The sequence below is a fragment of the Coturnix japonica genome, chromosome 2 (genome assembly GCF_054131305.1).
Source record: "Coturnix japonica strain WE chromosome 2, WE-NBRP24, whole genome shotgun sequence".
NCBI classification, from domain to species: Eukaryota; Metazoa; Chordata; class Aves; order Galliformes; family Phasianidae; genus Coturnix; species Coturnix japonica.
This window is the reverse complement of record NC_140664.1, coordinates 109,188,958-109,216,112: the sequence shown is the minus strand read 5'-3', so window position 1 is coordinate 109,216,112 and position 27,155 is coordinate 109,188,958. Positions and strand designations below refer to the sequence as shown.

General features: G+C 41.7%; 1 protein-coding gene across 5 annotated transcripts in view; it reads right to left on the bottom strand.

Moving 5' to 3' along the window:
- JAZF1 (JAZF zinc finger 1) overlaps window positions 1-27,155 on the bottom strand; it is a 155,192-nt gene that overhangs the window by 115,124 nt on the left and 12,913 nt on the right. Inside the window, exon 1 of one of the 5 annotated variants that reach the window (XM_085538438.1) lies at window positions 24,698-24,773. The exons of the other annotated variants lie outside the window; for them this stretch is intronic. The gene's annotated coding sequence lies outside the window, so the exon portion shown is untranslated. Of the gene's footprint in view, window positions 1-24,697; window positions 24,774-27,155 lie in introns of those variants that run through there. 5 annotated transcript variants of the gene reach the window in all.

Sequence of the window (27,155 nt, the reverse complement as noted above, 5' to 3'; positions counted from 1 at the left end):
TTTCCAGGATGAACAGCAGGGGAAGAAAAATCAAAGACTATTCTGACCCTTGCAGTCTGACCTATGCCTACAATTCATTGCTAAAATATAAAGATCTGCGAAACACCAGCAGATATGGTCAGAAGTAAAGGCAACATGAAGAATATTCAAAGATGAAAAGGACTATGTTGCATTTATTTCTGTGTGACTCAGTGTGGTAGGTTAATCCACCCGCAGCTACCTGCTCTTTGGGGAGAATGCTGAAACCTAAGGGCAAAGCAGTCAAAGTAGTACATCTGCTCTGCTGGTATTCTCAGAAGTATTAAGCTATAGCAGTTCAAAAGCAAACATTTACAGCCAGATCCTAAGGGGTTTGGTTTGGTACAGACTGCTTGCATTAGAAAATGAAAAAAAGCACACAGTTTGGACTTGCTAAACCTTCACAGTAACACCAGTTAACAAAGAAGTTTGTGCCTTCCCCTTCACTCCCATGATAGACTGAAACATTTCACCCGGTTTAACATTTTGACATACTAAAACAAAGCCAAATAGAGCATACTTTACAGCTGAGCTGAGTTTCAGCTTATGAAGCTTATGCAGTTTGTTTGCAGAGTCCTTTAAAAAAAGCTTCAAGCTTTGGTGACTGTCAAGACCCCACAAAAGTACCCTCCACCTTCTAAATGGTCTGAAAGTCAGTTTTTGAATGTGAGACTGCATGCATGAATGTGTGCACACACAAAAACCATCCCCACCCTTCCGAAGTAAAGGATTAATGATAACATATTTAATTCTTTTTCCATCTCTTATCTCAAAAATCCCACATCCCAAAGGTCTTCCAAAAATTGAAGAGTCACGGTGAATCAACTGCATATGAGCAGCTCTGAAAAGGTAAAAGGACAGAGTTATTCTGGAGTTCAGAATGTCAGAAGTCCATCAAGATAATGAAGGAATTGTCTGCTGCAAAAATAAGTCCCTGCCTTCACTGGAAGAGTAAAGAAAAAGCCTAAAAAGCCACCAAAGTTCTCTCCTGAATTTTATCGGTATTCAAGTGACATCTGTACTTCAGAACGAATAGAAACACAGCACCTAAGTGGGGCATTAAAGCAACCTCCACAGAGCTGGACACTCTGTAAAGTTCATTAGCACCCAGATTACCTTTCTGCAGACCGTCTGTGCCCCTCACAATCATCAGAAAGATCATTAGACTCTGACACATCCTACTCATATATCCAAGTGACCTTTCAGATATGCTCTTCAGGTTCTCACAGTTAACACTACATGCCAAATGTCACCCAAGTTTTTTGAAGGAAGTGTCACTAGCAGGCATTTTGACAGGCCATTTTGTTGCTAGACACCACGAGAGAATTTTGTTACGCTGCAGGTGGAGATTAAAAGAGGGAAAATGCATCTGTTTCCTAGCCAGGTATACTTTGCTTCTTCTAACCTGCCAATTTGTCATCACACTCCCAGAGGGGGACAAAGAGGTCCCTATTCCCAAGAGCTGGAGGCTCTGAGAGCCCGGCACTCTCAGCTGCACTGGGAGCTTTTAAGAAGTCGTGGCAGCTGGAGAAAATAGGATGGGCTGCATGAAAGAACAGCTCCCGAGTTTGTGAGGATCCCAAACATGCCAACAGGAGCAGCTGTAACTGCTGCCAACTGATGCATGGCCTTCCCAGATCTCATGTGTACCTTAGCATACGACCTCTAAATAAACTTGCTTCTTCAGAGGCAGAGGCTCAGCTTACACCCTACTGCACATCCAAAACAGAACACGCTGTCAGAACAAATACATCCACTCCTTCCTGCTTGGTCATGACTGCGAGCCCACTGTACCAAAGGGAGCAGACATATTCTACTTCAAGATGACTGGTGACAGCGAGGAGCATCAAGCTTCCCAGTGACAAGCTGAGAGAGCTGGTGCTCTCCAGTCTGGAGAAAACAAGGCTCTGGGGGGACCTTATAGTGGCCTTCCAGCACCTTCCAGTGGCCAAAAGGAAAGCTGGGGAGGGACTTTTTATGCAGACATGTAGCAACAATATGAGGGGAAATGGCTTCAAACTGTAAGAGAGTGGATTTTGACTATACATTAGGAAGAAATTCTGTACTGTGAGGTTGGTGAGACACTTTAACAGGTTGCCCAGAGAGGCTGTGGATGCTCCCACCCTGGAGGTGTTCAAGGCCGGGCTGGATGGGGCTTTGAGAAACCTGGTCTAAAGGGAGGTGTCCCTGCCTACGGCAGAAGGGTTGAACTAGGTGATCTTTAAGGTCTCTTCCAACCCAAACCATTCTATGATTCCATGATCAGTGGGTCTGTTTCTACAAAAGGGAAAAGGTACATGGCTTCATCTCTCCCTAAGTGCCTTCCTTTCCTCATATCTTCCAAAGGCAGCAAGATGATCGAGCTCAAACAAGTTATATAAAAAACATCTAGCACACCAGGAGGGTTCAGCCCCATAACCTCTCAGGAGCACAGCTGAGTCTGCTTTCAAGCTCATCCGACTACCACTGACATTACAGGATGCTCCATGCACTAAAACTGTGTTAGAAAACCACAAAATGCCACAGAATTCAGCCTTCCTAGAGCCACATAATTCACAGAATTAATTCACTAATAGGCAAATAACTTACCGAGAGAATTTTAATGAGGAGGTAATTGACAATCTCAGCAGCCGTAAAACAATCTTATAACAAATTATAACACAAGGCTTACATGAAATCTCCCCGGACAAACTGCACACAGGAACCAGGCAGGGGGCTGTGCCTGTCTGCTCGACATGCTGCTTGTCAGGGCCGACTGAGGCTTATGCAGGAGGAGGCTTTAAACATCTTGTGAAAACAGAGATGATAAGAGGAGCTGAGGTACCACAGGAGCGTGGTACAAAGAAAGCAGCTTCTCCAAATAAATAGTCTGCACAGCTGTAAACTGAACTTAAAGTTCCTGGGGAAGCAGAAACGTATCCTCAGATAAAAACCACATCTACTTCACGGATAGATACGTGGGAGCAAAGAAAGGCTGACATTTCTATAGCAACAGAGTTAATGGTGCATGGAAGTATTTAATTCCACATTTTCAATTAAATTTGCTGCCTTTTGCTGTTTGTTTTCTAGTTGTGAAACAAACTGCCTAGGATACTCTTCAGGGTTTCGGAGTACATGAAAACTGTGAAATAAGAACTGAAGTGTAAAAGTCCACCCAGTTTTGCTGACTTCATGTCATCTACGAGCTTTCCACATCCCAAAATTTTCCAAAAACCAGGGCAGAACCTGGATGTTTGTTAGATGCTCTTTCCCTGGTCTTTATAAACAAAAGGCACTAAAACATTGCAGGCAAAGCACTCTGATCTTAGACACCGTGTACTGTACTTAGAGCAGCCACCCTATGTAAGTCCTGTTATTGCTGCCTGTTAAAAAAGAAAATATCTGAAAAACAGAAAGTTAAAGCCTTGCTGCTGCAGAGTAAAGGAATGCCCCTTTTTATGGTGTGCTACTGCTGCCTTAAGGGGAAAATCCTGTTTAGGGCAAACCCCAGTAACAAAAAAGCCCAGCATCGTTGTTGTATTAAACAGATCCCCCTTTTTGCTGATTTTATGGCACACGTAGAGCCAAAAACCTCCTTATCAGACCAAATGCTCAACTACTTACTTTGGAGCCAATTAAAAAGGATCGTAAGATGACTTTTAAATTAAGGCTTTCAAGATATCCAACCAGCCAAGTAAACTGTGAGAGCCGGATGCCTGCCCTCAGAAGGTTTAGTCCTAGCGTCCCACCACCCACTCCCTCTGCTTTTATAAATAAAGCTATTTGAGATTCCAGGTTCCTTCTTTGATATGTGCAAGCTGCTCTTGGGGAGGACTGGGCTTTTTATTTGCAGACGGTGGGAGGGAGGGAATCAAAACCACTCTATGCAGCTTCAACTCACCTCACAAATGGAAAATGCATAGGGAAAAAAAAGCATGAAACTTTCTGTTTCTCCTTTTTAAATAGGGATTGAAAAACAGGGAGGCCGCTCAGTTACACAGAAGGTAAGAAAACACTGATAAATCTTAAGACATGCTAACTAATCATATGGTATTAAATTATATTCCATATAATTATACAGAAACAAAAAGTACTTGCAAGCATCCCCATTGGGAAGAGGCCATGCATTAAGGTCCAGTCATTACTTGCCATATCACCAGCTTGGAATACAGAAACAGCATTTTGGTATATTACAAATACAATTTATGTAACTTGCTTTGAAATCTGAACCCTAGCATTATAATCTATAAGAGCAAGGGAAAAAAAAACAACAACACAACAGACCACAGACAAACGAAAAGTACATTTAATACTCAGACAATGACTACAAGAGGCCTCAAAAAGCATTTGGAATTCTATATTACGAGAAGATATCTCACAGCAATGTTGACCACCAACAGCACAGAAGCCTCTCTAGATCTGTTCTACTGCATTAGACACAGAAACACAAAGCATAATGAAAGTAAAACCATTAACAATCGTAAGCAATTCCAAAATATTCCAAAATATTTGTAGCTTGTTTAAAATATGCTTATTAAAGTAGTACACTGGGTTTTTTTAGAAGAAAAAAAGTGAAATCACAGATGGGGGTCAATGCTATTTTGCTCCAAGCAGTCTCCGTGGGTTTACATAAGTTAACTTAATCTAGGTGAGGATCATGCTTAGATCCCTGTATTTAACTGAATATGTTTTTAATGCTTTTCCCACTGACCTTCACACTCCATTGCAGCAATTATATTTTATCTATAAATTGGTGTTTATTGTTGGTTTATGTTGCAGATAAAAGTGCTGAGGTATTAACACTGCAAGATTTTGTTGAGAAAGTTACTGCACACATTACTGCATTTAAAATATTTATGATAGAAGCATACATATGTATGTACGCATATAGATGCACATACTGACACTGAGCCTGACTTCCACTAGGGAGCAAAATGTAGCAGCAGCCTTTCATCTTAAGAAACAAAGTCACTTCTCGGCTGCAGAAATACTTGGTATAGATTATAAAAAACACCAAAGAAACAACAAAAAAAGCACTATGGTGGTTTCTAACTGTAGTCAACCATTGGTACATTTTTTAGTATATCTGTATTTTAAATTACTTGCTTACAGTCTAGAAGCCGAAGGTATAAATTTCATCCCAGAGTGAGTTTTTATGATGGAGTTATAAACCCCTAAAGAAACAGGGTTTACAATGGAAGTGCTGACATAACTAACTATAGCAGCACTAACAGTGCCTCTGTAATCAAGGCACATTATATTTATGAGGTAGGTAAAAGTCTGTAACCATTAATCACTGAAATCATATTGACAGATTCTAAGTTTGAGGTCCGCCAGAATTAATGTATTCACTTTTTCACACCATTGATATGAAGGGGAGAATTTGCAGGCGCTTTTATGGTCTTAGGCTTTGACGTCTTTACAGAAAGCAGTGAGGGGCTGCCTTGGTGAAACACGGCGTTAATCTGCTGCCTCAGCGTTTCCAGCTCTTCTATCAACCTTTTTGCAAAACACTGGTGAAGAAGGTTGTCCAAAACCCAAACGTGACCTTATTCACACGAGTACGCTTCACGAGCTGGTCATTACAAACATTAATTCTTTGTATTTCCACCAGACATTTAAATTATACCTAAGAATGATTAATCACCCAAAGAATAACCAACTCCTAAATTATAACTCAACATCCCTATATAAAACAATCTAAAATGTCAGCACCTCACTCTTTATGATATCACACCATTCCAATAATTCTGTTTTACAAGTAAATTCCTATTATACATTAATAAGTGCTGTTGGTGGCTAAACTTCATGCCTTTGAGTAATGACCAGGTTGAAGGCAATTAGGCTGGCCAGGTGCAGCTGGGTTAGGTACTAATAAAAAGTTTTTAAATTTTACTATTTCCGTTCGGATTTTGGGGATGCATTCCAATCTGCCCAAATTAGGGAGGAAATTGTTTCCATGTTTTCAGCTGTTCCGTGGTCTGACTGTTACTGACCGATAGCCCTCACCGATTCTTTTTCTTGCTCCCTGCTCCACGCTCACACACGTGGATGAGTTGCTGCAAAATTAGCCAGGACTGGGTGAAACCTGACTGAAAACAAGAATTCTGCTTGGTTTTCAAAGTCACTACTTGTAGATAGATGCAGGCTAAGACTTCAAATACAATTATGTCATTCTCCAGCCTTCTGTTCACTCCCAAGAAAGCTCAGACTGCCATCCATTTGTTTTCTGTAACACGCTAATATTACAATAAATAAAAGCTTAATGTGGCTTAAGTCCAAAGGCAAAGGCCTTCAATCAGTCCGCAGAGAGCCCTCTCCACGTGTGAGCATGCACATTTACCACTCCTTGCTGCCCTCTTGCCCTCATACAGGATTTCATGCACACACCATAATCTAGCACAGACAGCATCATGGCTTCTACAGCTGGAGAGATGAGAGAACCTCCAACACTTTCTGGAGTAACATGGGTTCTTTGTAGGTGCTCACAGCAGCATTTGTTCATTTTCACCTACCCCTGGTAAGCCACAGAGATGTCACCTTGGCATCAGAAGGCTGTGGGCCATGACTTGCAGATAAATGGGAGGACACCCTCCAGCAGGATCAATGAAAGCTCGGCCCTAGAAGGACACACTTGCTCAGTGCAGCCTGTGCCAAAATACCACCTAACCCAGGGCACCCGCATTAACTGGACAGCATCACCAAAGTTCGGACTTAGCCACAGCTAAACCTGCTTTTTTTTTTGTTTTGTTTTGTTTCCATAGTGTTTGCATCACTTTGAGTCTAGTACATAAGAATGAGATACTGGAAACCAGAATGAAAGTAGCTACGTGCCAACCAAAAAAAAACACCCCACAAGCATCATTAATCCCTATGAGGTTAAACACGGCATAGATGTACTGCCTGAAGCCACCGCTTTGCAGACACAATGAAGCAGCCGCACCTTCAGAGGGCCCCTGCCACACAGCCTCATTGCAACATGCAGGGAGGAAAACTGCAGGATACCGAGCCAAAACTCACTGAGAAATGCCAAAACACTTGCTCTATATGAAATACCAAGTCCTGATTCCAGGCATCCTCAATTACTCCAATGCCTCGAGCCTTGCAGGAAGACAAGGTTCCAGCGATGGAGGCACTTAGAGTTGGTGGGATTTATTATTATTATTAATTATTATTATTTTTTCTTCGGTTTTAACAATGACTTGGGACACATCTGCGGGGCGGAGCCGCTCCGTTCAGTCATCGGCGGCCCTGCAGCACCCCCTGCTGTTCGGCAGCGGGACGTGCGCTCCGATACGAGCCGGGCTGTGGCAGGAACGCCCACAGCCGCAGTTCCGCTACACCAAAACATGGGACAAACGATGTCTATACAAACTATACGCACTGGAAGCGCAAGCAGCGGTAGGCACGGGTATCTAAGGCTTCGGGAATAATATATTTCAATTCTAGTCAAGCAGCTTAAGTCCTCTCTCAGTATAAGTTCGCTTATACTGAACAAAAGACTTCTTTGCTTAAGTTGTATGTATTTGCATAGGGTGCATTATGAAGCCTATCCTTCAATTACCGCCACAGTACCTCTGTTAAATGCCTCCTCCACTCCTCTGTGATGGATGGGGATGTGTCTTCAAGTAACACTTTTTCCTGTTACAGTAACTCTCTTCAACTGTGTTATTTCAATGTATCCTTCAAATTCCAGCCAGCAAAAACGGGACAGAATCTTTGTAAAACTGACAATAAAACTGCTAGTAAAGTCAGGTGTATTGCAGCCACTTTATATCTGTTTAAAAGAAAAAACAGGATCCCTTTCCAAAGCCATCAATAAGGAACCGCAAGGGATGCTGCTGCTGCTTTTCTGTGGCCCACAAAAGCAAGACAAGTGAAATACCAGAATCCATCATTCGCATTGAGAAAGCGCACGTCCTTTCACACATCAAGCACCATTAAAACACGTGGTTTTTAAGCTGTCAGTGCAGAACTCTGCAACAAGTGCCTCTTCTAAGCAGAATGTAGCTTCTTGACTGGAGCCACCTACAGTGAAACTGCAGTGAAAGGCAGTGATCAAGGAGACATAATCACACTTCCAGGAAATGTGTTTTCCTAAAAAGCACAGGAAGAGATTTTTCTGCATCTTCCCCAGAGAAAAGCATTGGAATGCAGCCCAGCACAATTCCTTGTCTTCTTCTCTCCCTTAACGCTGAGGCAACAAGTAGAATCTGTGAAGAAAATCTCGAGAGTAGAAGTCGCAAGCCGTGGTTTCCCATTGCAGTAAATAGGATGCTTCCAAAACAACTTCTGCTACATTACACTGAATAAATAAATAAATCACACTTCTTTAAAAGGTTTTGTTAGGGAAGGGTGATGCTTGCACCTCATGAAGCTGAGAGTTAGCCAGGTGTCACTATGAGCACATGGACTACTGAAGGTGTGACTGCAGGTACACGGACACAAAAGGCCTTGATGCCCTGGGTAGGAAGAGACAATTCTTCAGCAGTGCCGGCTTCAACCACGAATGAGAAAGTCCAAGAACATCACTTCATCCAGATGTCATTCCTTCCCCATCACTGACATTTTTGACTGCAGAGATGGGAAGATTCAAACACACTTGGCCGCATTATAACGCCATACCATTTACTTCCTGATTCCATTTGACTTTGAAACGGCACCAATTTGTACCCAAGTCCAAAACACAGATGCACAGTATTTCAAACTCCCAAACTCTCCAGAGTAACTGCTACGCAATTGAAAAGTTTTGCCTTTGGAGGTGAAGCTGAAGACTAAATTAAAAGCAAACAACTTTCTGAAGCACAAACATCGTACAGCTTTATGTAAGATAGGTTTTCTACACTGTTTAAGAGAAACATTGACACCTCCATCTTCACATTCTAGCAAAGTTTAAAGTCTAGCCAACATTTACATGACTATTTGAAGTCAAATAATTGCTAACTTGGAGTCATAATGTATCCAGAAGCCACATTCAGGATCCTTTTGGGCACTCTTGCTGTTGTCTGGAGTGTCATTATCACCGGCTCCTCTTGCCAATCCAGTAACAAATTTACCAAAGACCTTCCATAATCTTGCTTATTCAGGAAGTTCAGGCAGAGCGAGCCATTCCCAAGACTTTAGCCGCAGACACAGTAAAACAAGGCATAAACAGGGCACCCAGTTAAGCAGAGAACTTTTAGTTACAGCTCAGACCTACAGGACAAACTACAACCACCACCTCCTGTTTGCTTTAAGACATTTCTTAGGATTGGAGATACATTTCTATGGTATTCTTTTAAAATTATATTATTTTCAGCTAAATTCGTCACACTGATGATCAGTGTAGGTAAGCCAAATCGTTATCAGTACCCAGCACAATGCATCCTTGTGTATCTGCTTTTTTTCCCCACCCCCCAAATAAGTAACTGCAGAGTTCTGAGAACACATAAACAAAATATCGTGACTGACATAAAATAGTATTTCAAATATAAAAAACAATCCAAGTCACATGCGAAGTACAACACCAAGAACAATGCTGTTCCTTGTGCCAAATGAAGATGTCTGACCTCAGAGAACAGAAAGTGCTCTTTTGTGTGCAGGAACTAAAAGCGTTCCTGGTACCCACAGTCACGACACTTCTTGCCCTGGGCTTCCAAGACGATGCTCTTTGGCTACATCCCATATGATGTAGTTAAAACAGCTAAACTGAAACCCCTGACAAATGCTCTTGGCAGGCACATGCCGTAATGCTCACAAAAACACAGCCCATTGGTGTGCCCAGGTACTTTCAGGCAGGCCCAAAACAGCAAGAAGCCAAGCAAGAAGTGAGAGAAACCATCTAGGTAGCAGAGAACAGAAATATTTAAGAACCAGCACTGCGTGGCTTACAGACCTGAAAAGGATTTACTGTTTCAACATCAATAGCTGCACATATTTACCAAGTTAGCTCTATGGTAGTAGCACTGATAAGGCACAGAAGCGAACACAGAAAGGCTAAAATACTGCCATGCTCATCTCCAGGTTTTGCAGCAAGGTGTAAGAAATCAGCAGTTAAGGCTAATGAAAAACACAGAGGCTGACTTCTAAACAGAAAGAACTCAGAAGACAGTTCAAAGAGCTGGAAGACTATAGACCGCAAGAAAAGAAAGTGAAACAAAGGCAAATGAAACAAGGCATTATTCATGCTTACACGTATAGTAGATGAGCCAGCTGCAATTAAAGGAGCTTTTCAACTTGTACCTGCATCCTCTATAGCCAGGAAAGAACAAGAAATGATGGCTGGGAAAATGGACAGGGAAAAAAAAAGAACCTTCACCTGAGGGAATCCAGTCTAAGAATCTTAATTGACTCAATTAAGTCTGCAGAGAGCAGAGATACTGTAAATACCAAAACTCACTAGGAAGAAGGGAAAAAAAACCCTTCAAGGCAAAACATTTCTTTATTCTATGATCTCTGTTGTGCTGTGCAATTCAGAAGACACCGCTTTGCCCCAGGGCGATATTAGGGGTTATGCTTTGTGGTTTACTATTTTGATATGCCATATCTGAGGTTTCTCAGAATATCTCATGAGAGGGTAGGATTACAAAGTATGACAGAAACACTTGTTCTCTTGCAGAAGTTCCAGTCTAGGGAAGAACACATTACAATACATCAAGCACTCTATTGAGCTGCCTGTTTCTTCCTATGTACGGTAAACAGGAAAACAGTCCTTACTGCTTTATCACTTTCTTAAGCTACTAAAATTTTATGAAATACATGGGTAAAACCCTACGATTACTTTTCTTCTTAGCATATTCTCCTCACTACAAGAAAGATGACCTCTGCACTAGGGAAAGTTATGGAGCAAATCATCTTGGGTGAGATCATGCGACATGTGCATTGCACCCAGGAGATTGGGCCCAGCCAGCACGGGTTCATGAAACACAGGTCATGCTCGACCAACCTCATTTCCTTCTATGACTGGGTAGCCATACTGGTAGACAAAAGAAAGGCAGTTGATGTAGTCTACCTAGACTTCAGCAAAGCCTTTGACACGTTCATCCACAGCATTCTCCTGGGGAAACTGACTGCCCATGGCCTGGACAGGTATAGTCTCCTTTGGGTAATGAACTGGCTAGAGGGCCGTGCCCAACAGGTAGCGGTTAATGGAGTTAAGTCCAGCCAGTGATCTGTTACAAGTGGTGTCCCCCAGGGGTCAGTAATGGGGCCCATCTTATTTAAGATTTTTATTGATGTTCTAGATGAGGGGATTGAATGTACCCTCAGTCAGCCTGCAGATGACACTTAGTTAGGAGGTAGTGTCAATCTATCTGAGGTAGGAAGGCCCTTCAGAGGGATCTAGTTAAGCAGGATCACTGGGCTGAGGTTAATGGGATGAGGTTAAACAAGACCAAATGTCAGGTTCTGCACTTTGGCCACAACCCCACGCAGTGCTATAGGCTTGGGGCAGAATGGCTGGATGCTCAGCTGAATATGAACTGACAGTGTGCCCAGGTGGCCAACAGGGCCAATGCCATCCTGGTTTGCATTAGAAACAGTGTGACCAGCAGGAGCAGAGAGGTAATCATCCCCCTGTACTCAGCACTGGTGAGGCCGCACCTTGAGTACTGTGTTCAGTTTTGAGCACCTCACTACAAGAAAGATGGAGGGTTGGACTGGATGATCTTGTATATTCTTTCCAACCTTGTGATTCTATGATTTTATGTTAACGCCCTGAAGCATGACCAAAGAAGGGCAGCAAAGCTGTGAAGGATCTGGAGCACAGGAGTCATAGGAGGAGCAGCTGAGGGAAACGGGAATGTTCAGTCTGGAGAAAAGAAGGCTCAGTGAAGACCTCATTGCTCTCAATACCTGCCTGAAAGGTTATAGCAAAGTGAGGGTTAGTTTCTTCTCCCAGGTAAAGCCATTACTGCTCATTTGTTGCCATTAAGTTGCACCGGGTAAGATTCAGGTTGGTTATAAGGAAACATTTCTTCTCAGAAAGAGTAGTGAGTGAGACTCTGAAGCAGGCTGCCCAGGATGCTGGTGGAGTCACCATACCTGGAGGTGCTCAAGAAACATGGACACGACTTAGTGGGCATGGGCTGATGTCTGGATTCAGTGACCTTCGTGGTCTTTTCCAAATTTAACAACTCTATGTTATCTACACTGAAAAAGAGAAAACAATCAGGGGGAAGCTTCCTTAGCACAATGCTGCAACATAAAAACCTACTGCAATGCTGGTATTTGGCCTCCTAGCTAAGTGTCAAAGCAAAAAACAGCGTGAAATTGCTGCACAGTCACAACAGACAGAAAGCAATAACAGAACTGGCAATCTCATTATGAAGTGTGTTCTCACTCCCATACATTAGCTAGGGAATTTTAACTACAAAAATATATACTCAACCTAGGACTGGTGATATTTATTAGAGTATTCTTCTCCCAAGTGTCATTCCAGTCAGCAACAGAATGTGGGACCCGAGCTGGACTAGAATTTAAAGAAAGGATTTAAAACCTGTGCACAGAATAAAGTGAAAGTTTAAGCTCAGAAAAACATTATTTAAACCAGATGTTGGCTTCCCAACATTCTATTTATGATATCTCGTTTTAATATTTATACCTAGGCCAGGCACTGCCATAAATCAGGCAGAGCCAAAATATAACGAGCGCTCTGAAGTAAAGAAATTACATGCTCCCACAATGTTAAACCAGTTTGTTTGGATTGTGACAAGAATAAATCTCGCAGTGGTTTAATGATGTTTTCCTTCACCTGCCTCATCGTGTACCACAAAGCCAAGACAAAATGCCTGAAAAACAAATGCCTACGAAGCAGGAACCATAGCACAATTCAAGCAGGCAGCAGCGGGCCTGCAGCACTGCGGAGGCCTCAGGCAGCCCTGCAGCATGGCCACATGGCGGCTCCCTGCAACCTCCTGCAGGCTGCGGGCTCTGCCTCGGCCCACACTGCTGCAGTGGATGCATCTGGTTGGGCAGTGCACATTTGTCTCAGCATAAGGTTACAGCATGCCCAGGGGTAAATGGTATCACGGAACATGTTAAGCATGGCATAGCTGGGTCATAACAGGAGAATCACCTCCTATATTTAATGCTGGTGCAGCTTCACCTTGAATGTTATTCATAGTTCTGGGCTACAGAGTACAAAGGGACCAGCTCAGGCTGCCTAGGCCCCCTTCCATCCTGGCCTTGAGCACCTCCACGGATGGGACATCCACAGCTTCTCTAGGCAGTCTGGTACCAGCGCCTCACCACCCTCTGAGTAAAGAATTTCTTCCTAGCATCTAATCTATGCCTACCTTTATAGTTCAGAAGCAATGACAAAATGTGAATGAATGGCACAAATCTGGGCCAGTGGAGGTTCACACTAGTCATCAGGAAACATATATATATATATATATATATGTTTATATGCATGTATATATATATTTTATTTTATTTTAACCAAACACAGAAACAAGCTTCCTGAAAAGAAGGCTAATATCCCAGGCCTGTCAGTATTAGAGGCATTTGGACAGTGTCCTCATGAATCTACTTTAATTTTTGGTTAGCCCCCTAAGAGGTCAGGCAGTTGGGTTCAATGATCCTCGTATATCCCTTCCAACCAAATTGATCTAGTCTATTTTTTAAAATGGAGGCCCTTACAGTCACTTCATCACATTTCTCCTCAATATATCAGCATAGACAAGATTTAGGTTTCAAAGACAAGGGAGAAAATTAAATCAAAAAGCTGTATTCAGATTGATGTAAGCCAAAGGAGATATGAGAATCAAGTACTCCTGATCAAAACCTGTGGAAATTCACCACTGAAAAACTGGAAATGTCATTACAATGATGCATGTAGGAAAGAACAGCACCTGGACGGGAGATCTACCATACAGCTCCAACATGAACTGAATGTGTAGACTATGTCCACGAGAACACAAGTTCAATGGCACAACATTTTAGTTCTGTGCAGAACTGAGCTGCAGCAACAGACAGCTTACATCAGAAGTAGGCACTCCAAGGCAAACTTCCCATAAAGAGTCAGCTGTTTAAGTGTGTTTTGCCGTCAAGAGACTTTCTCCTGAGATCCCTCTCTGTCCCATCTCCATCTCCCTTACTTTCTCAGGGTGCCATCAATGAAGTGCCAGATAGCTGCACTGCCAAAGGGTGTGGGGAGGATGCTTTTATGATCGGTACAGGCTAATAGCGTGAACTATGAAGATAGGATAAGTTTGCATTGTATTTAGAAGACTCCAAATACCATCTTTCCACCTGAAAGCATCTCCATCTGAGAGAATAAACATAATGAGGCAGGTAGCACTTGCCACCTCCCAAGGCTAAAGAGGAATTGCATTTATTCCGCATCTAGGAATAAAGGGTGCTGTACGTGCACTGAAATATTCCCTTCAGCGCAGCTGGACTGGTAGCTGTCCACGTTGCCCACTGAGTACACAGGATCAAAAGCAAACAATGAAAAATAATGTGAATAGAAGGCAGAAAAACACCTGGGAAGGCTTCAGATGCCCATAGTGACTTGAAGCAATTCCTAACTTTTCAGTAGATGCTCATAATGATACTGGAGATGGCCAAGGCAGCTCTGCCTCAGTATGTGGCTTATGGCAGATGCCTCACTCTTACTCTACTGTGCATTTTCAGAATCAGCAAGAATCCAAGCACGCAGGGAGCCACAGCAAATAGCAGAGGGACCCCTTAGCTTTTAAATCTAGGGCCCTTTTTTATTGTTGCTACTTGTACTGTTTCCCTTCCTTTAACTTGGATTTCTACTGGCAATAATTTGCAGTCAACTTAAGGAAATAAACAGAACACCTCTATTTCCCATCCCTACACACAGTGTCCTCACCATCCCAATAAAAAGGCTTTTAGAAGCAACACTGAAAAGTAGCGCTTTCATGTTCTAGTTGTAATTTACAGCACCATCTCTAAGTGACAACCTTGACAAGTGCAGAGAGGAGAAACACTTAACAAGAATAATAGTAGTAACAAAATCATGGCACTGATGAGTACACAGTCCAAAGCTTAATTCACACCAGCCCACTTATCTGATTTTGCAGTGAATCATTCCTGCTTTCCATGAATGGCAACACTGATGCACAGGTGCATTCTGTGTGTTGGTAGAAAACTGAATGAACAGCAACAACATTCTGGCAATTAATACTTTTGACTCCGCTGACAAAGAAAAATAGAAGTCTATATTCCACTTGCTATTTGTGACATTTAATAATAGGATCACCCATTACAGGGTAACAGTTTATTGATAAGTCCATGATGTTTGCTCAGCAGCAAGAGCACTTTGGTTTGATGCATGAGCAGCTGAGTCAGGAAGCAGAGCTGCCACAGACACCATGTTACCTTCATAACTGCTCACTGCAGCTGTAAGGGCCTTCCATCTGTTTCTAGATTGCCCTGGCTACAGCAAGCACCAACAAAACTGAGACCACCTCCAAATATAAAAAAAACAATTGATGCTGACACCAGGCATGGGAAAGTACTGTCAGAATGAAGCCAGAAAAACAGCTCTCAATCTGATACAAAGCCTGTTCAAATAAGTAATCCTTAGGAAACTGCCGGTGTTGCAGTATTATATTAAATTATTTAACATAACTACAGCAACCAGGCAGAATATTTTGTGCCAGACCATGACCAGCCACCAGTTTGAAGAACCCTGTGTGCTTCAGGACAAGAACTAACCAGGAACTTTTCAAGAATGGAATCACCCTTTTGCATTTCCAACTGAGAAGCTAAACAGAACATGGGTGAAGATACACAGGATTGTGGGAATACATTTTAAGCTAAGAGGTGCAGGGACCCGGAATATTATCTCAGTCAATGTGGACAACTACATAAAATCAGAAGCTTCCATAATAACATCCACTGAGCTCAGTGCTGACCCACCCTTCGTGGTCCCTTCCAACTTGAAGCATTCAGGGATCCTAACAATCCATGATTCAATGAGGACTGTTTAAACGAGAGGCGGCTGACATACTTCCCCAACATCAGACAACAGGGCATAGCCAATCCTCACTGTTTCCTAATCTCAGAGCCTAAGGCTTTCACCATCCCATTCTAGGCAAAGCATAGGCCAGGACTGCCTTCAGAAGATCCAAAAGTTGTTTGCCAGAGGCAGCAAGCAACTTATGGAGATGTCATCCCAGGTCATGGATGCAAATAGAGAAGAGCTGGAAGCAATAACCATGCCTAAGAGTTTAAGATTATACAGGTCCAGCCTAGAGTAGGTGCATGACTTTGTGTGAGGAGAGGCAACTGATGAGCAAGCAGCACCACCAGACTCCTGGGTGCACTGCTGCCCAACATGTGCTGCTTTGGGGTGCCTAGCTAATCTTTCACAATGGGTTAGTGGCTTTTTTCTGAGTTGAAGCAGAATTTTGAGTTAGTTCATAACTAAATGCCATAAGGTGGAACAGGAGATGCTTCTACAGAAATACTATTTCTCTTTGAAACTTGAGGCCCCAGGTAGTTCTGCTCTGTTGAGAGCTCACAGAAGCAGCATGGCTGACAGTGCATTAGATACTTTGCTTAGACATTTAAAATCAGCCCAGGGGGAAAGAGTTTCTGTGCCTGAGGACTACAAGTGATAGCATCCACTCAGAAGATTTCTACCAAAAATCAGGCTCGTATTCATCTAAATGAGAACTATATTTCAGAGGGAAGACCATTTGAGTTTCCTGCTGGATTGGAGATGGAATGAGCCCAGTCAATCAGATGGTTAAAAATAAACAAATAAAAGTTGTATCAATTCCAAGGTAAACTAGTTATCTTACCCAGTTCCTGCAGGAGCCACACAAAAGCAGGTGGTTAGGTGCACATACATACAGAAAAAAGCAGTACAGAAGACAGAAGAGTTGTGGTTGTGCTTTCTGGGACAACTGCGTGCTTGTGGTGCAGTAACAAAAGCAGCAACTTGGCACACAGACTCCAGCAACAGTCTTATCTAAAAAAGCCATGCAACAACACACACATTTAAGGAAAAACATAAGAATTATTTCTGGTATGGAAATAGAACAGAAAGCCATGGTCAGGAGACAAAGGAGACAAGCTGTTGGGCTACACATTCCCTATGGTACAGCCAAATCTGCTCTTTAACAGATCACCATGGTTAACTGGATGCCATATTAGGGTCTCCAGCCACAGATTCATATGGCACAAGTCCTTCATTCAAACCCTTGCTCTGAGGGTGAATTGTGGTTTGCCATTCAAGTCTCAGGCTTCACAATTTTGCCCCTCTTACACATATGTTAGAAGCAATTCTTCAACTCCAAGTGCATCTGCAAGGTAGCAAGGACAGGCTGTTGTTCCTTTCCATTGACATAAAACAGCCAGAGCCAGCTGCCTCTGGCATACAACAGTAGACAGAATTACCAAAACAGCAGTTAATTTTAAAGGTTACCCATTCTGGTACAGAGGTATGAAAATATAATTCTGTCTCTCACAAAGAAACACTACAGGCTGCTTCACCTTTACAGTATTCCTTCAGACACACCCCTGTGCAAACTGGATATAAAAGTATTGTTAAAGAATCATTTTCATTCGATGGTGCCAAAGTCATTCTATTGGCAACAATACAGCAAGAGAAGAGCAAAATTAGTAATCTACCACAAATTAAATTTAGCAATCAGCTCAGCCTCTTCATTCCTCTAATAAAAGAGGTTCAGGTTATAGTTAGAGCTCCAACAAAAAAATAACGACATTGATTTAGCATTATGTTACATCACAACAAGCACAGGCACACACACACACCTACATATTATAACATGAGTTTGCAAAAATTTATTCTGGATCACGTTGGAAAAAGTAAGTTTTGAATAATATTGTAGGGAGCCAAAACCAAATACGTTTGAGTCCTTGCTGCCCCCTTTTCTTCATACACCTTTTCTGAACCTAATCTTAGTACCAACTTGATCACTGTCAACCATTTCCAAGAATTTGAGCCTTCTGAAGAATTCAGAAAATCCAGCACATAACTAAAAAACTATGAACTAAAAGTCACTAGAACTAACCTGATTTTGCTCCTCATCTCATCCACAAATGCAATTTCATCATTATAATGGAGCCAACACTTGCCTTCAATAAGCAGCTACACACTCTTCCCCACACTGAAGACTGTGACCAAGCGTAACATGCTTGTACTATTAATAGTATCCATGAGTGCTTTGGAATGGTCACATCTGAGCAGGAATTAATGGTAGGCTTTAAAGAGACTGGAACATTTTTCTTTCTGTACACCTTGAAGTACACATGGAGTTCAATTTAACAGACCTTTTCCAAGCAGAAACACTGATATTGCTTTATCAGTTAGGAAATGGTAGCCTAGGTTTTTTACGACCCTTAGGCTACAGCATCTTATGGGACTGAAAAGGGAAGTCAGAAATCTTTTTACCTTCATGTTAGAGCACTGCAACCCTCCAAACAAAACGTACTGGACATACCAAGTTGCTAACAGATCAAATAAGTATTTGAATTGCTATTTAACAAGTAATTATCAGCAAGTCGAATGATCTGCCTGTAGGGTTATACAGTTGTGCTTATCTCCTGCAAAGTCTTAATGCAAAGAAATACACTGATGAGCTATAGAGACTGCATACTCAGCTGATTTTTTGGATATCTGCTTCTCTCACTTTTAAAGTATTGAGATAAGAACACCCCCTAGGTTTTTACTCTCAAAACCTGTCTAACTACTGTAGTAAATATTCAAGACCAGTTCACTCTCACACTTGCATTATGGGCCCCCTTAAGTTGTCCACTGCTGCTGTGCTTATCTTCATACAAAAAAGGAAAACCACAAAACAAATAAGGCTCACCAAAACCATATAAGCTTCTACCTGCCAGCAGCTAGCAACAGTTTAATCACTAGAAACTCTCATGAAAGCAGTGTATACAAACACCCAATGAAAATTATATAGTAAGCACAGGGAAAAAGTAGCGTCACTTGATAGTCAGCAACAACCATAACAATGGAGACTAATTTACAAGACAGAGAAATAGCACAGAGGGTTCACTGCAACTAAAAAAGAGCAGTAATACATGTGTAGCTCTACAAGCATGTAATAATATACAGCAAGTAAAATACTGAAGGATCAACACAACTAAGAACATGCCCCATGTCCTGAGGTGCCCTCTTGGAGACAAAGATAAAAGCACCAAATGCATGAATGAATAAGCGTTGCTGTAGGCCCACAAAAAGAACAATACAAAGTTCAGAGATGGTACTGAAATCAATGCATAAAGAGACCAAGCAGGGATATTTTATTACTAATCAAGAAAATACAGTGGTGAACAACTGAGTTCACCCACTCACAGCAGCTCTGTGAGGTCAAAAACCCTTTCCAAAGTACAACACCAGTTGCTTTGTGCATCTTTCTTAGAGCAGAGATGGGCAATGGACCAATTCCAGTATAACTAAAAATTAAATCCAGCATCCAGAACAACAGCTTAACATACAGAATCAATCAAATATTTTGTGTGCGTTCTCATGCCTGTAAAAATCAGTTTCTAGCAAAATATTGCCAGAAAAAGCAAAAACAAACAAAAAAATAATAAAAAATCCACCTTGTTCTATACTGCAGTTATAGTTCCAGCAAAAAAAGTATAGAAATTATAGAGGAATTGTAAGCATCCTAACAGCTAGCAACACACAGTGATCTTGCACAGCACAATACAGAAGCATTTTCAATGGTTAGTGTTTTAAAACACCTCTGTATGTGCCCTTTAAACATTCCATGTGAAACATGGGAGCAGTGGAATGTTTCTAAAGACACTTGGAATATAACTGTCACTTAACAGAGAAACAGAATTCCTGAGTAAATCTCTCTATGGATAATTCTGACCGTGAGCTAACCACAGTCCCTCTCTGCTGGTGCCCGGTGGGGCTCAAGCTCTACACCTTGTCCTCCTTCCTTGCCTGAGCCTAAATGCAATGAGGGCCTGCTGAAGGACTGCAGACTTGCAAGAACCAACATCTGAAACACAGGAGCATGCCAATAAGAATTAGCATACTGACCTTTCTCTACAATCACATTAGACCATACAGGCTTTTTCCTTTTTCTCCCCCCCTCCCCACCCCTCTTTTTCTTCGCTAATGAGAAAAAGTAGTTTTATTTGGTATTTTCCAGTAAGGAATGCAACAGGTGCTAAGAACTGAAGGGAAACCACATCTGCTCCCCTGAGATGGAAGGCCCTGCCTGATCACATTTTACAATACATATTTTACATGCACAGATTGCCCAGAATCCGAGGAATGCAGCCCATACCACTGGGAGATTGTAAAAAAGCATAAGGAATCCGTGGGCCTTCCTGCAGCAGGGATATGGAATGCCTGCCTGGTTCACACAGCATTACGATCATAGCAGCCCCTGAACAGCAGTCAGAGTGATTAAACCCAGTAGTGCTCCTGTCCTGGCCAGAAAGATGTCCGTTTACATGTCACACTTGTAAACCCGGAATCCTTTTAGTTCTGCACCAACACAGAAGCCCATTTGCCCACGTAACTTGACCATGAAGGTGGAAAGATAAGAATTAGGGCTGTTTTCTGAAGGGATTAAGACAGGCTAACAACTGAAATTGGGCCACCCTCTTCCCAGGCTTAGTGAAGTTTGAATGTCCAAGAATGTCTGCGAGCTGCTGATGTGTGAATAATGGCTGCTGTGTTTGCCTACACAGACACCATACGACAGCCTGACGGATGGCTTTGTAACATGCTCTGGGGTCCGTGAAGCGAGGAGGATGGCATATCCCAAACAAAACTGGCTGAGCAGGGAGGTGTCTCCCATGCACCATGCACGAAGCCACATTCCTTCAACTGCCTTTAGCGAGTTACAGGGCATTGCCACATTTATATGCGCCACACAGATAATGCACTCGAAATGCTTTGAGACTGATATGAATAGGAACTATTCTTTCCTTTAATTAGCATTTTTGCTAGATGAACACTGCAAAGTGCCAAGCTGTGGAATGCTATTAGGAGTTCAACTCGATAGACAGCTGACTGCCAGAATACAGCCCAAACGGGAAGATTTCATTTTCCATGTATGAATCATTCACATTACTTGAATGAAAATAACAACTATCAAAACGATCACTCTGTCAAAGGTCAAAAACTACGTGCCACACAAACCCTGGAAAGTCATACATCAATTCATCTGCACTCTAGGCAGCTGTAGAGCGTTCTTTGGATGGTGACTAGTATTTTAACCACTAAACACCCAAAAAAGGGCATCAGAATTAGCGTACCTCCAGAAAGACAGTTTATCATTAAAATATCCAGACTGTTTTTCCTACAATGCCGAACAGCTGACCTAGTCTTTTGTTCACAAAAAGCAAACAACCAAACCAGTCATGGATGACTATTAAACCATTTACAAGCATATTTCAAATATATTTCTCCAGAGTTTTAAGTTCTCAAAAGTAGAAAAAAATATGCATCCAGAAATGCAGCAAAGACATTAGTTATAGTGACTGTTGGTGTTCTTATGCTACCAGATGACTTCTCACTTAAACAGACAGTATGGATTACTAGAAAATAATAATAATAAAAAATACAAAAACATTGGCTTGTTTCCTAGCAACAGCTCAGCTAAAATTACCTAACATTTCCACTCAATCAAATGTAAATTTGACTATGTTATCCCTTAAATGTTGATTATAACAGCCCTTTTCAAATGCAAATTCAATGTGTAAAGTGAATGTAAACGTTGACAAAGCTGATACCGAAAATCTCCTGATTAACATCATTTGCATGTACACAGCAACATTATCACAAACCTTAGAAAAACAGAGGGAATTGAAAATTGGAAAGAGAATCACCTCCCTTATCTCCTTCTTTCCCACTTTAAGACTAAAACAGATGAAAATATAGGGCCTTTTGGACTACATGCTATATATCCACTATTTGGAAGTGCAAAGCATCAACTGTATCTGAAATCCATACATTGGGGTTTCTTTTTAGCAAAAACAGTAAGAATGACAAATTCTGTTTCATTTCTCAGCCATAAAACTTGCTGGTTGTAGAAAAATACATACAGCTCTGGGGAGAGAGCAATGCTTACAATATCATTCGGCCTGCAAGTTCTCTTGCTTCTTCTAGCATCAACTGTAGCATAAAAACCAAACACACACACACACACATACAAAAAAAGAACAACTGAAGGCAGGGGTGAATTGAACATAGATCACTTCCTTTCAAAGCACAGAAGTTTGTTCTTTGCATTATGATTTGACTTTAGGATTCAAACACATTAGTCAGGTATGCATTCATTATGGACGAGGTAATTTTTGCATAAGATGCTTAAATGGGAACGTTACATTTATTCTTCTTATTGCAGCATTCCACAATATGGATATTAAAATACATAGTTCTTCAATATGCACATTACGTTAGGCTGATTTACTGCTACTTAACCCAAAGTCAGCAGGAAGCTGAGAACAGATGCACTGCACCTTCAGCACATTAGAAGAATGCAGAATTAACATCACCAATTGCGAGCGTTTTCTAGCAGAAAACATCATCCCTCCTTCTTAATAATCCCCATAAATACACCAGGCTCAAACAGGAGATTGATATCTACAGTCATAAAGCAGACTTGTAGCTGGCAATAGGCCAGATTTGTTTCTTATAGTGATGTACCTTGATAGCTCACTGTGACACAAATGTGCTACTCCAGCACATTTACACTGTAATGACTTGCACAGCATCACCTACATCAGTGCAAAGCAGATAATTTAGCACACAGCACCATAAAACATTCTAAAACAGATTATATGTTCCTAAGAAAAGCGCTTTCTTCATCCACTGAAGATTTTTAATACAGTTATCACAAGCCTTTTGAAGATTATCTCCTCTATCCCAGCTTGGAGTTATTTTACTATTTTTCAGAAGGCACAATCCCTTCTCTCTGCAGCCTCAGCCTGCAAACTTCAGTAATATCAGATCCTGAAGGTTGATATGGAAGACTGCTCAGCAAACAGCACGACACAACAGATGAGTAACTGAGAAGAACAATTAGTCAAAATGTTTACATCAGTATCAAACACAAATCAGCCCCTTCTCAGAAAGCCAACACCACTTCAAAACCATGGATCTGGGATAGAGCCAATTTTGGAACCAACCAGGAGCTGGGAAGGGAAGGAGATTCAAGATGACACATACGACACCATTTCATCCTCCCATGCCATTCCCGCTTGTTCTCCCACTATGTACAGAATTCTTACACGAGCCAACAATTGGCCACAATGCGATTTCAAAGCTGCAGACCACATTTGGAGAAGCATCCTGAATCAGACAAGAGATGGTTTTCCATAGCAAAGCCTGGGGCAGAAAGATGCCTGGAACTTACCCCACTAATCCTTGACCCTTTACGCTGCACGCTTGGTGCTCTGTTGAGATCTCACTTTTGGGAGGAAAAAGAGAGTAATGCAGCCTCTTTTTTTTCCCTTCAGTTTTCAATATGTTAGTTTATTTTTGTTTGAAACAATTCCAGAAACCTTTCTAGTACAGTATAGACACATTAAAATCCTATCATATCCTTATTAATATTTACAGTCTGAAAGGAGAGGTTGGTCAAAATGATTTACAGTGCTGAAAATGAGACTTCATTGGACTTCATGGGCAGTGTGCTTAAACACACGGCAAAATACTTCTTTATCTCATGATTCTCTCTAAATGGTTCACAACCAGATTGTTCCAACATTTTATCCCGAATCCTGCAAAACATATGACGAACCATTTTCCAATTATAACCAGCAAAGCTAAGGAAAACCAATTCGGTTGACAGACTTACATCACTGAGTGTAGGATTTGCCATTAAATATACCAGCAATGGGCAGATACAACAGATGCATGTTGAAGCACAGCCATGCACCAGTAATGATCAGACAACTGGACTTGAGCCTCAAGATCACAACGCAACAGTTTCCCAGTTCAAATCCACTACCATGACTGGAATTGATCTCAGAACTAAAATAAATGACTCATACGCATTCTGCTAAGTTCCTGGAGAAAAAGCACATTTACAAGTAACATGAGAAACATTTGCTACAGAATGAAAATATGTAAACAAAACACAGGAAAGACATGAACAAAAAGCTACCCTATACCATATGGAGTATCACTGCCAACAGAGTTCCAGTAAGAAAGATTTTAAACAACTGAAACTTATAAATCAGCAGAAAATAGTCTAATGCTGACAAGAAACCAACCAACAACTTGTACCTCTGTACAGACCTCACCTACAGAAAGAGCCTCACATGAATTGTTCAGCCTTGGCTGAGGTGCTGCAGAGACTCCTAAAAACATAGTGCTCAGCTATTCAAATTGCACAATGCATCAGGATCCTGGCATAGAGAAAACAACCATTCCTTAAATTAACCAGGGGCTCGACTTTGCCCCTGGTTAATAAATATAAATATATAAAGCTCACTTGAAGTTCACAACTGCATATGTAGCTGCCTTTCACATACGCTTAGCATGAGCATACAATTCGGTATACTCACAATGATGACATACGTCTAAGTTCATTTCATAAGCAAAACAAACAACTGCAAAAATACTAATCTAAACCCTCAGTGAAGCATGGAACAAAACAGTCTAGTTGCAAGCAGATCTACAGTCAGAAAAATCCAAACAAAAACCTGCTCTCATCTCAAAGGGGAATACAAGCAGGGCAGCATACCTCTCACCCTACCCTCCTGATGGTGGGGCAGCACTCACCTGTAACACGACCTACCAGCCACAGGAAACCCTCTTCTGGCCCTCAGATATTCAGATCTGTGTGAAAGAACTGACACAGAGAGAGGGGAGGGGCTGAACTGGAGTTTATATCAGACTCTCTCGCAACCACACGCACGCTACATGACCCTGGCAAGCGCTTTAACCTTTTATCTTGCAGGCAAAACTCTCCAGATTTAAAAGAAAATTAAAAAAAAAAAAAGAAAGAAAAAAAAAAGAAAGCCACACACCTGTGAATGAATGAACACAAACTGTGCAACGACCTAGAAATACCACCCTGCATTGCAGTGCATGAAATACAGAGGGCAGAAGTTGCGGGGGGGGGGAGGAAAGGCAGAAGGGAAAATAAACAGCAGCAGTCTTCATGACAGTGTCAGGCTCCACAAGTAGGCTGCAGGCCAGACCACAATATGGTTTATGATTCATAGAGAAAAATCTACTTTCACAGGCTGTGATTTCTGCCCTAGCTCTTTCATGGGCAGTGGTTTTGCTAGATAAAATGTATCTGAATCAAGAAGTGGCTTCTGTGAGCATCCCAGATCAGTCTTCTGCCACTAGCATGCTCCTTTCCAGCTTACAACTGCACACCCTAAGCGGCTTTGGAGAAACACCACCACATCAGCAACCTTTGCCCAGGGAAGGCAAGTGTCAGATAAGCAAACTAAAGGATGTGATAACAGACAATTGCTCATCAGCACCCACTGGGATCCTCAGTAGCTTCACAACACTGCTTCTGTGTAGGCACGGAGTTACTTTCCCCACAGTAGCCTGTACAGTGCTGTGCCCTCTGCACTTTAGCTAGGACAAAGTTGCTATCGCATTCATGTTTTGGCTTGCTCCAACCCCCCCAGAACCAGCAGGCTGGGGAGAATACACCACCATGGCAACTGGTCTAACCCAACTATATCTTTTGCCATCCTCTTCCTTTGAGGAGCGGGACTTCAGCTGCACATCAGGGCAAACCCACCACAGTCACTAAGAGGCCTGACTCTAACTCAACTGTCCTGCAAGCAAATACAGGTGGTGGCAAATGTGACCCCTTCCTGCTGCATCAGACCCCATTTACTCAAATTACTCAGTATTCATAGAAAAGAGAGGAGACAACGAGTGTGTGTGTGTGTGTGGGGGGGGGGGGGGGGGGGGGGAGGGGAGGACAAGGAAAAGAAAGGAAAAAGATTTGCTAACTATAAGAAACTTTTACAATCCCAGCCCCACCACTGCTTACTATTTTCTTCCTCAGTTTTCTCTCTTCATCCAGTTGTTCTCTTTCTGCAAAGACAATCTGGCAGCAGCGCATTCTTTTTATTCAATACAAAGTCAAATATAATCCAAGATCATTAAAAAGCAATAAAGCACTCCTTCAACTGCTAAAACAATGGCAACAGACTCAGCAACAGCACTCTTGCTGATCTGGAGTCTCTCGCTATCCCTCACTTTCTTAGGGCTGTTTTTGGCATGTTCTTCTGTTTCGAGCATACACACAAAAAGAGGATAGACTGAAAAAAGAAAGGAAAAATATATATAATAGAAAATGTAGGACAAGAAAAACATAAATATAGCAACTAATAAGTAATCCTTAAGCACTTAATAAGCACTGGACTTCAAAATGGCTTCACAGACACTGCTCAGAAAATAAAGCTGATATACACAAAGGTCAAAAATTATACCTGGCTGCTGGAATAAATAGTTACGGTTCACCTCACCTGTCCACATATTTTGACCATTAAAGATTTTCTCCTTCAGAATCAATTGAGCCAACTACTAAAATCTCAACTGCTCAATTTTTTGTTACACAGAAAAATTATGTCAAGAGTTATGGCAAATGCATGTTTAAAAAAAAAAAAAAAAAAAAAAAAAAAAAAGAAACAATGATCAGAAATAGAAAGCAGCCATAGACTCCACTGAGTAAAATCCATTCTGAATTCTATGATGAAAGGGAATTTAGACTTCAGTTTCTTACCCAAACCAAAGTATTTATTCCCATGCAGCACGTTTGCACTCAGATAATGGAAAAGTAAAGATCCTTTATGCATATATACCTATCACTCATCTTTATCCATGCATAGGCTTAGCTATGAGCCTACCTCTCCTGATATACATATCGGCATCTTTTCAGTGGAGGAGTCACCTACGTACAATCCAGAAGTATCAGAGATCTCCTAAAGCCTTTGTTTTCACAAAACCATCATTTCATTTCCTAAGTGCACCTCCTAACTCGCAACACTCTGGCATCTTCAGCCCACTCCTTTACCTGGGAGGCAACCCAGCCCTGCTGCCCACCATCAGCTGCTTCCACCTCCCTTGGGTTCATTCTCAGTGACCAGGCTGAGCCAAGTGGCCCTTGCAGTAACTTCTACATATGGAAAAGGCACACTACCAAACATCAATGTTTATTATTGCCTTCAACTTATCTGTAATTTTAACATTGTTATCAGTCAAT